A 7,231-nucleotide genomic window follows, 5' to 3' on the forward strand; every position below is an offset into this window, starting at 1 on the left:
GAGAGGGAGAGAGAGAGAGAGAGAGAGAGAGAGAGAGAGAGAGAGAGAGAGAGAACAAGAACCAACAATCATGCTGGCTCTTTTAGACTATGCACCGCTACACCTTTATGCCAGAACGCCTGGCTATCTCAGAAACCTTGAGCACTGCCCCCAGGCAGCGAACCCCTAGGCCACCCACTTACACTATGTGCAGCACACTTTGTCTCCAGACAGAAGGTGCCTGCCCCACCCCTCCTGACAGGGCTGCTGGGCTGGGCCCATTTCTTTGGACTAGGATTTGTTTTTGGTAACTAGTCTTAAAATGGCAATTCCCATAGCATGCCCTAGTTGTTGTAAACACTCCTTTATAACAGTACATGCAGAAAAAAATTGGAGTCACACCCAACGTTGCTAATCAGCTATGTAGGACTCCCTCTGTTTGGGTCCATGGCTGAAGAAACCTGCTAAGGCACCAGAAGAAGCCGTCTTTCCAGTGCTATGAAGAAATTGTCTGGATGGGAATCAGGCCTGTGGCTCTGCAGCATGACATTATATAACTGATGCTAAGAGCCACCCTGCCTTTTCTTCAGGAGACTAAAATTCCCCTCGAACTGCATTTAGAACCCATTGGCTTTCTTCTTTCAAGCAGAAAAAAATTAAAAAAAAAGGAAAAAGGTGTGTAGGCAAACTTGTGATGTGATGTACAAAGGTGTGAAGTATACAGCTACCCACCTAGTTTAATTTCGTTTTCCTGCTTGCATCTCTTCAGACTTTTCACTCTTGATTAACCAGTGTAGAAGGTCTAAGGAACCAGAAAAAAAGAAAACAAGATTAGAGCTACACATACCCTGGGTTGTAAACTAGACCAACCTCTGGGAGACAAGTTTGCAGCATCTGTTAGCATGCCGCCATGAGCACAACCTTCGAGTGGACCAAGTGTCCAGGAATTGATACCATAGATACACTCAAGCGAGGCAAAGCTACCGCATGGAGTTAAGTTCTTGGAGATCAGCATGCCAAGATGCTACGGCCATTTCAAAGTATAAAATACTCACATGGAAAAATATGTATGCTTTGTTGCTTAAAAGAATATTGGGAAATTGCATATATTACTTCTGCTTTTTTGTGGGGGGACAGTCCTCCAATGTAGTACCAACTAGCCTCACAATCTCCCCCTCAGTGCTGAGGTGACAGGCATATAAGCCCACACACAGCTCCCTGCTCCCTGCATAAAGGACAGTAAGGTGCATTTGTTTTCAGGTGTTGGGGGAGGGGGAGAATCAAAACAGAACAGATCTTCCAATCTATTTTCCTGTTTTGGTTTTCCAGACAGACGGCTACCTAGCTGGAATTCTTTGTGTTGACATGCAGATTTCTATGAACCTAGGTCAGCCAAGGCTACAAAGCAGAAAATAGATAAAGTCTAAAACAGAAACCCCTCAACCAATGCCATCCAGCCCTGGGAGTGGCTGGCTGCTGGGAACTGGCTATTTCAAACCACCACATCTCTGCTCACTGGAGGCTGCACCCAGCAGATGTCCTGGCTTCCATAGCTGTGAGAGCAGGAGCCCACAGAAGAGAAATGTAAACACTTTTGAACCATTTAGTCAGAAGGAGAGAGCAGAGGCAATACTACAGTAAAGTGAAAGAAGCTGAGCGCACGCTCCTCACAACAGGTGCCACAGTCCGTCGGTTCCCTGGAGGCCCCTGTGCTCCTCTGCAGAAATGCCACGCTTCTAGCTTTTGCTTAATAAAGATGTCAATAAGAGAGCAGTAATGCCTCTGTCTCTACACATCCTAAAAGCACATTTTGCCTTACCTCTCACTGCACTTGACCTTTGCCCTGTACACTTCTTCAAAGCAGTGACCACCATTTAGGCCCACATCCCCAGGCCCTGCTGCACCGTGTGAACCACAGGCCCACATCTCCAGGCCCCCCGCTGCACCGTGTGAACCACAGGCCCACATCTCCAGGCCCTGCTGCACCGTGTGAACCACAGGCCCACATCTCCAGGCCCTGCTGCACTGTGTGAACCACAGGCCCACATCTCCAGGCCCTGCTTGTGGCACTTTTTTCCTCTTTCTTTTACCTCATCATCCATCTGAATGAATATTGGCTGAGCACATGAAGACATTACTGATATGGACTGGAGGTGCAGTGGCTTCAGTGCTTTGGATCCTCTGCCTTTCAGGCTGGCCACCTAACCACATTCTCCCCACTCTCTGGGGTCTCTCCCAGGACACAGGACAACACGTTTGTTTTGCTGAGATGGGGGTTTTTGTAACTGAATATTTATTCCTCTATCAGACTGTGTGCAATTATAAATCTTACTCCTGCCAGGCAGTGGTGGCGCACGCCTTTAATCCTAGCACTTGGGAGGCAGAGGCAGGCGAATCTCTGAGTTCGAGGCTGGCTCAGTAGTTATGTTCAGATCCTGGAATATACATCAGGTAGCTCACAAATGCCTATCTGCCTATAACTCTAGCTCCAAGAGATCTGACTCCCATGGGCATCTACACACCCACGCACGCACACGCGCATACACACCACAATATATGTGTTATGTGTATGGTGTGTGCATGTATATATGTATATATATGTTTGTTTTACTTTATTATACTTTTAGTTTGATATCTTTTTTGTTTTTTTTTTTTTAATGTATCCCTGTGTGTATACTACCTGTGTATGCACGTGTGTCAATGTTGTGAGACTGAGAGAGAAAGACAGAGACAGGGAGGAGCTATGATTCTGTCATCCCTACACTAGCGGTAACTGTGTGGTTGGCCACCATCTTGGCTGGTGACTATATGTTAAAGAAGCTTTTTTAAAACAAGCTCTTGGCCAGGGCCAGACATGGTGATGCACACCTTTAATCTCAGCACTAGGAAGGCCGATGTAAGCAGATCTCTCTGAGTTTGAGGACAGCCTAATCTACACATCAAGTTCTGGCCAAGCCAGGGCTACATAGTGAGACTCTATCTCAAAACAAATAAAAATGTAAAAGGTCATAATACCCCCTTTATATTCCACAACACCATGCAGGGGCCTAACACCCACTGTTCTGACTAGAGGTCAAAAGCAATGGAGGTGGCAGCCCCTACCTACTCAGATGGCAGCTCTGCCTGGAGACTGCAGCCCAGAGCATGGACTGTAACTGGAGGAGAGGGAGCATCACAATAAACACTATAGAAACAAACCAACAGAACATCACTGATGATGTGATGACTTTAGACTCCAAGTTCCCCCATCCCCATAGTTGGGGCTCTCAATCCAGGCCATCCCCGGAGTGGCCACTGCACTTTGTGAGGAAGGGTTCCTCCCACTCCTCTGAAGTATGGGAGGCAGGAAGGTGAAGGAACAAGTGCCTTGGCTGTGGCTGAAGCTTCCAGCTGCTTCCAGCACAAGCGCTGCAAAGCTATAAGCACCGGACCTGGAGGGAACGAGCGTCTGCTAAGAGAGCAGCTGGAGCTCAGTCTCTGCTGATCCACTGACCTAGCACGCCACAGCCCCTCCATAGACTTCTCTTGTACCACTTGGCACATGCCACACAGTAACTCTTCACTCCCTGCTGTCTTCTCTGAATCACAGGGCTTGGGAGGTAGCCCCACTGTGGAGTGTTTGCCTGACACAAACGTGGTTTAAAACAAACAATACAAACAAACAAAAAACCAACCACCAACAACAACCCAGAAAGCATGTGGACTTTTGAGCAGGGCCTGGTATCATGCACCTATAATTTATAGTATGAAGGAGGAAGAGGAGAGGAGATCAGTAAAGGTGAACTGCAGCTATCTAGTGGGTTTGAGTCAGCCTGGACTATATAAGACCTGACTCAAATACAAAGCCGGTGGGATAGGACACACCAAAAGCTGTGTCTATGACTCCTCTAGCCAGTGCTGTGGGAATGTGACGGCCAGCCCCGACCTGGTGGCACTGCACTATTGCCTGCCCAGGAAGAAACTACTCTATCCCAGTCATTGATGACACTTCTTTCTATTTTCCCTGGGTGGTCTAGCTTGTGTGACAATTTATACATGACTCCCCTATGGTGGCTAAGAACTTCAGGTGGTACCCAGCACTCCTTAAATAGCCATTGGCCTTTTTGTCCTGACATGCAGAGAGATCCTAGGGGCCTGCGAATGGTGGTGCTGTGAGCTAACTGCTTGCTCTGGCTTTTATAAACCCACTATTGCTGTGGGACAGGATGAAATGGTCTCTTCCTGCTGTATAATGGAGCTGAGAACAACTGAGGGCCACGAAGCAATTCTGTTGCCCAGCTGTGGATTCCATAGCGCATGAGACAACTGTGAGGCCCACCACTATGAACCCTTCCTTTAGTACCCTTTGGCTCTGAGGCTCCCATCTTTCTGCTGGCAGAAAGAATAAATCCATTTCCTCTAAATTTGAATTGAGTCTAAGTCTTTGGTCTTTACCAGTGGATTCAAACTCCTCAACAGCAGGAGAGCCCTCAGCACACATTTACCAAATGGTAGGGATCGCATACAGGGAAGTACACAGAGATGACCTAGAGCCCTGGGGCATAAGTGTGCATGAGACACCAGACACTTCCTTTCAATGGGGCTCTGAAGGTCATTATCCTGTCCTAAAGAGCCAAATGGAAGCAGTAATTTCGACTATCAATAAAGCTTCTGTGACAAGGGGAAATGCTGGCTTCGTAGAGTGTTAAGTTCTAATCTGTACTTCACAGCTGAGTGCAGCTCTCAGAGAAACCATGTCTTTTAGAGGAAGCCAGGCCAGTGTTAAAGCACTTCCGGGAGGTGGTGAGCACAGCTGTGGGCCATGAGTAATAACTGTTTCCCAGAGTTCCCACCTCGGTCTCTGTAGGAATCACTTCTGGCGCCTCTCGCTTGCTCAGCTGAGTGGACTGGGTGTGCTCAGCTTTCACAGCTGCAGCAGGCAACAGTCTTTTCCTGCAGCTGCCAGGCCAGGGCCCTCTGTTCCCTCAGGAGAGTAGCACCCGCTTGTTTCTGCCTCCATGCTGATGGCTAATTTAAAGTTGAACATTTGGTGTCCAGTTGACAGCAGCCCTGAAGGCTGGTTGTAGGGCCAAGAGCATTCCTGGGGTCCTCACATACACACTGCCCTAAGTGCAGACGTGGAGCCTGTGCACACACCAACCCTCTCCCCTGTGGTAAGGCAGCAGTCTAGAGCACACAGTTTGGTTTTACTTTGTTGTTTTGTCATCTTGTTGGTGGTGGTGTGTGCACGCAAGCACACCTCTGCCATGGCATGTATGTGGAGGTCAGAGGGCAACCTTTCAAAGTCAGTTCTCTCCTTCCACATTAGTTCTGAGAATTGAGCTCAGATGGTCAGGCGTGTACAAGCTTTTACCCACTAAGCCACCCTGCTGGTCTTATGTTTTGTTTTTATTTTGTTGTTTGCTTGTTTGGGGGACAGGGTCTCACAGCCCAGGTTGGCCTGGAACTCACTCTATATAGGCCTGAAGTTCAGGATAGCCTGAAACTCATGGCTATGCCTTAGCTTCTCAAGTGCTAAGACTACAGGTGTGAACTGCCATGCCCAGCTCTAATCTACAGGTGCTAATTTACTGTATTTAATCCACCCCCACAGACCCTGTGGGATTGATCTGAGTGTGGTCCCAGCTTTGCCAAAAGGCAGACAGACTCTGAAGGAGGAGTGAAGAGCTGCCCAGGGCCTCTAAGCTAAGGAGAGAGGGAAGTGGTGCTCTTTTCCACCTTCCCAACAAACTCTAGAGTGAAAACATAGGCAGACTATAGACACCAAGTCCAGGGATCACAGAGGCCCACAGTGGTCAGGGCCAGGAGGCAGGCAGCAGACAGAATGCAGAGTAGACTAGGTGGGGGTGGGGACAAAATGAAGCATGCAGCCTAAGTCATGGATTGAGACCAAAGCACCATCCTGCCTTCTGACTCTGTACAACACCCCTCTTCACGTAGCTCGAAACTGAGCCACAAGGGGGTGTTGAGGACAGAGCAGCGTGGGCCAAGCTCCAGGGTGGCGGCAACAGCCTGTTCTCATTCAGCGCTCTACCTCCATCACCTGCTAGACGGGAGAACTCGGGCAAGTCACCTGCCATCTTTGTACCTCTTTCTGTGTAAGATGGAGAAAATCTCTCACATTAAAGAGATCAGCAGAGCTGAGATGCACATTTGAGGAAGGCAGGAAACCCACACAAGAACTCAGCACAGAAGTCCCTTCCACAGCCTACCTCTATTCCCAAGATGCCATAAGCTCACTCCCAGGATGGCACATGTCAAGAAAGCCTTGTAATGGCATATGGTAGCACAAACAAGAAACTAAAGCCACCTTCACCTTGCATATGAAGAAGACATGCCACCTCCAATTTCCATGCAGGGACCCAGCAGCCCAAGCCCCACCCTTTCAGAGCAGCATGGCCTCACTCCCACCTTAGAAAGAGGGATGGCCTCTATCCAGAGTCCCCAGCACTTGGGACATGCTAGGAGTGAAGCACAGAAGAAAATCCAAGACGCCTCCTGTTCTTGCTACAGGGTAGCTTCAGGCTCACCTTAGATGGCACAGCCACTGGGAAGTCTGCAGCTTTAAGATACGCCAAGGGGCTCTGAGAGCCTCCCTCTACCCTGACCTTACTTCAAAGAGTTTCCAACCAATATATCCTCCTGAGGATTAGGGGCTCTGATGGCCTTAAAGACAAAGAATTAACAAGACCTGGAACAACAGCTGATGTTTGCTTTGGTTTCCATCCTAGTTGTGGACATCCTTTTTCTACCCAGTGGTGGCCAGGACACTAGGTTAAAAAGAAAAGGCACATAGGCAAGTACAGGGATGCTTCCCCCTTCCTTCGCTCATCTTTCTTTCTTCCTTTCTTTCTTTCTTTCTTTCTTTCTTTCTTTCTTTCTTTCTTTCTTTTTTCCCTTCCTTCCTTCCTTACTTCCTTCCTTCCTTCCTTTCTTTCTTTTTAAAGATTTATAGCCGGGCGGTGGTGGCGCACGCCTTTAATCCCAGCACTTGGGAGGCAGAGGCAGGTAGATTTCTGAGTTTGAGAGTTCAAGGCTAGCCTGGTCTACAGAGTGAGTTCCAGGACATCCAGGGCTACACAGAGAAACCCTGTCTCGAAAAACAAACAAACAAACAAAAAGATTCATTTATTTTATGTATGTGAGTACTCTGTCACTCTCTTCAGACACACCAGAAGAGGGCATGATATCCCATTCCAGATGGTTGTGAGCCACCATGTGGTTGCTGGGAATTGAACTCAGGACCTCTGGA

General features: G+C 48.3%; 1 protein-coding gene across 8 annotated transcripts in view; it reads right to left on the minus strand.

Annotated features, from left to right (window-relative positions):
• The window catches only part of Pkig (cAMP-dependent protein kinase inhibitor gamma), a 66,390-nt gene that overhangs the window by 20,423 nt on the left and 38,736 nt on the right, over window positions 1-7,231 (minus strand). For 7 of the 8 annotated variants that reach the window (XM_028769575.1, XM_028769576.1, XM_028769578.1 and 4 more), the window contains one exon: window positions 712-781. The gene's annotated coding sequence lies outside the window, so the exon portion shown is untranslated. Of the gene's footprint in view, window positions 1-711; window positions 782-1,798; window positions 1,818-7,231 lie in introns of those variants that run through there. The other variant, XM_028769577.1, reaches the window with a different exon arrangement.

The sequence above is a fragment of the Grammomys surdaster genome, unplaced genomic scaffold, assembly GCF_004785775.1.
Source record: "Grammomys surdaster isolate TR1022 unplaced genomic scaffold, NIH_TR_1.0 193, whole genome shotgun sequence".
Classification (NCBI taxonomy): Eukaryota; Metazoa; Chordata; class Mammalia; order Rodentia; family Muridae; genus Grammomys; species Grammomys surdaster.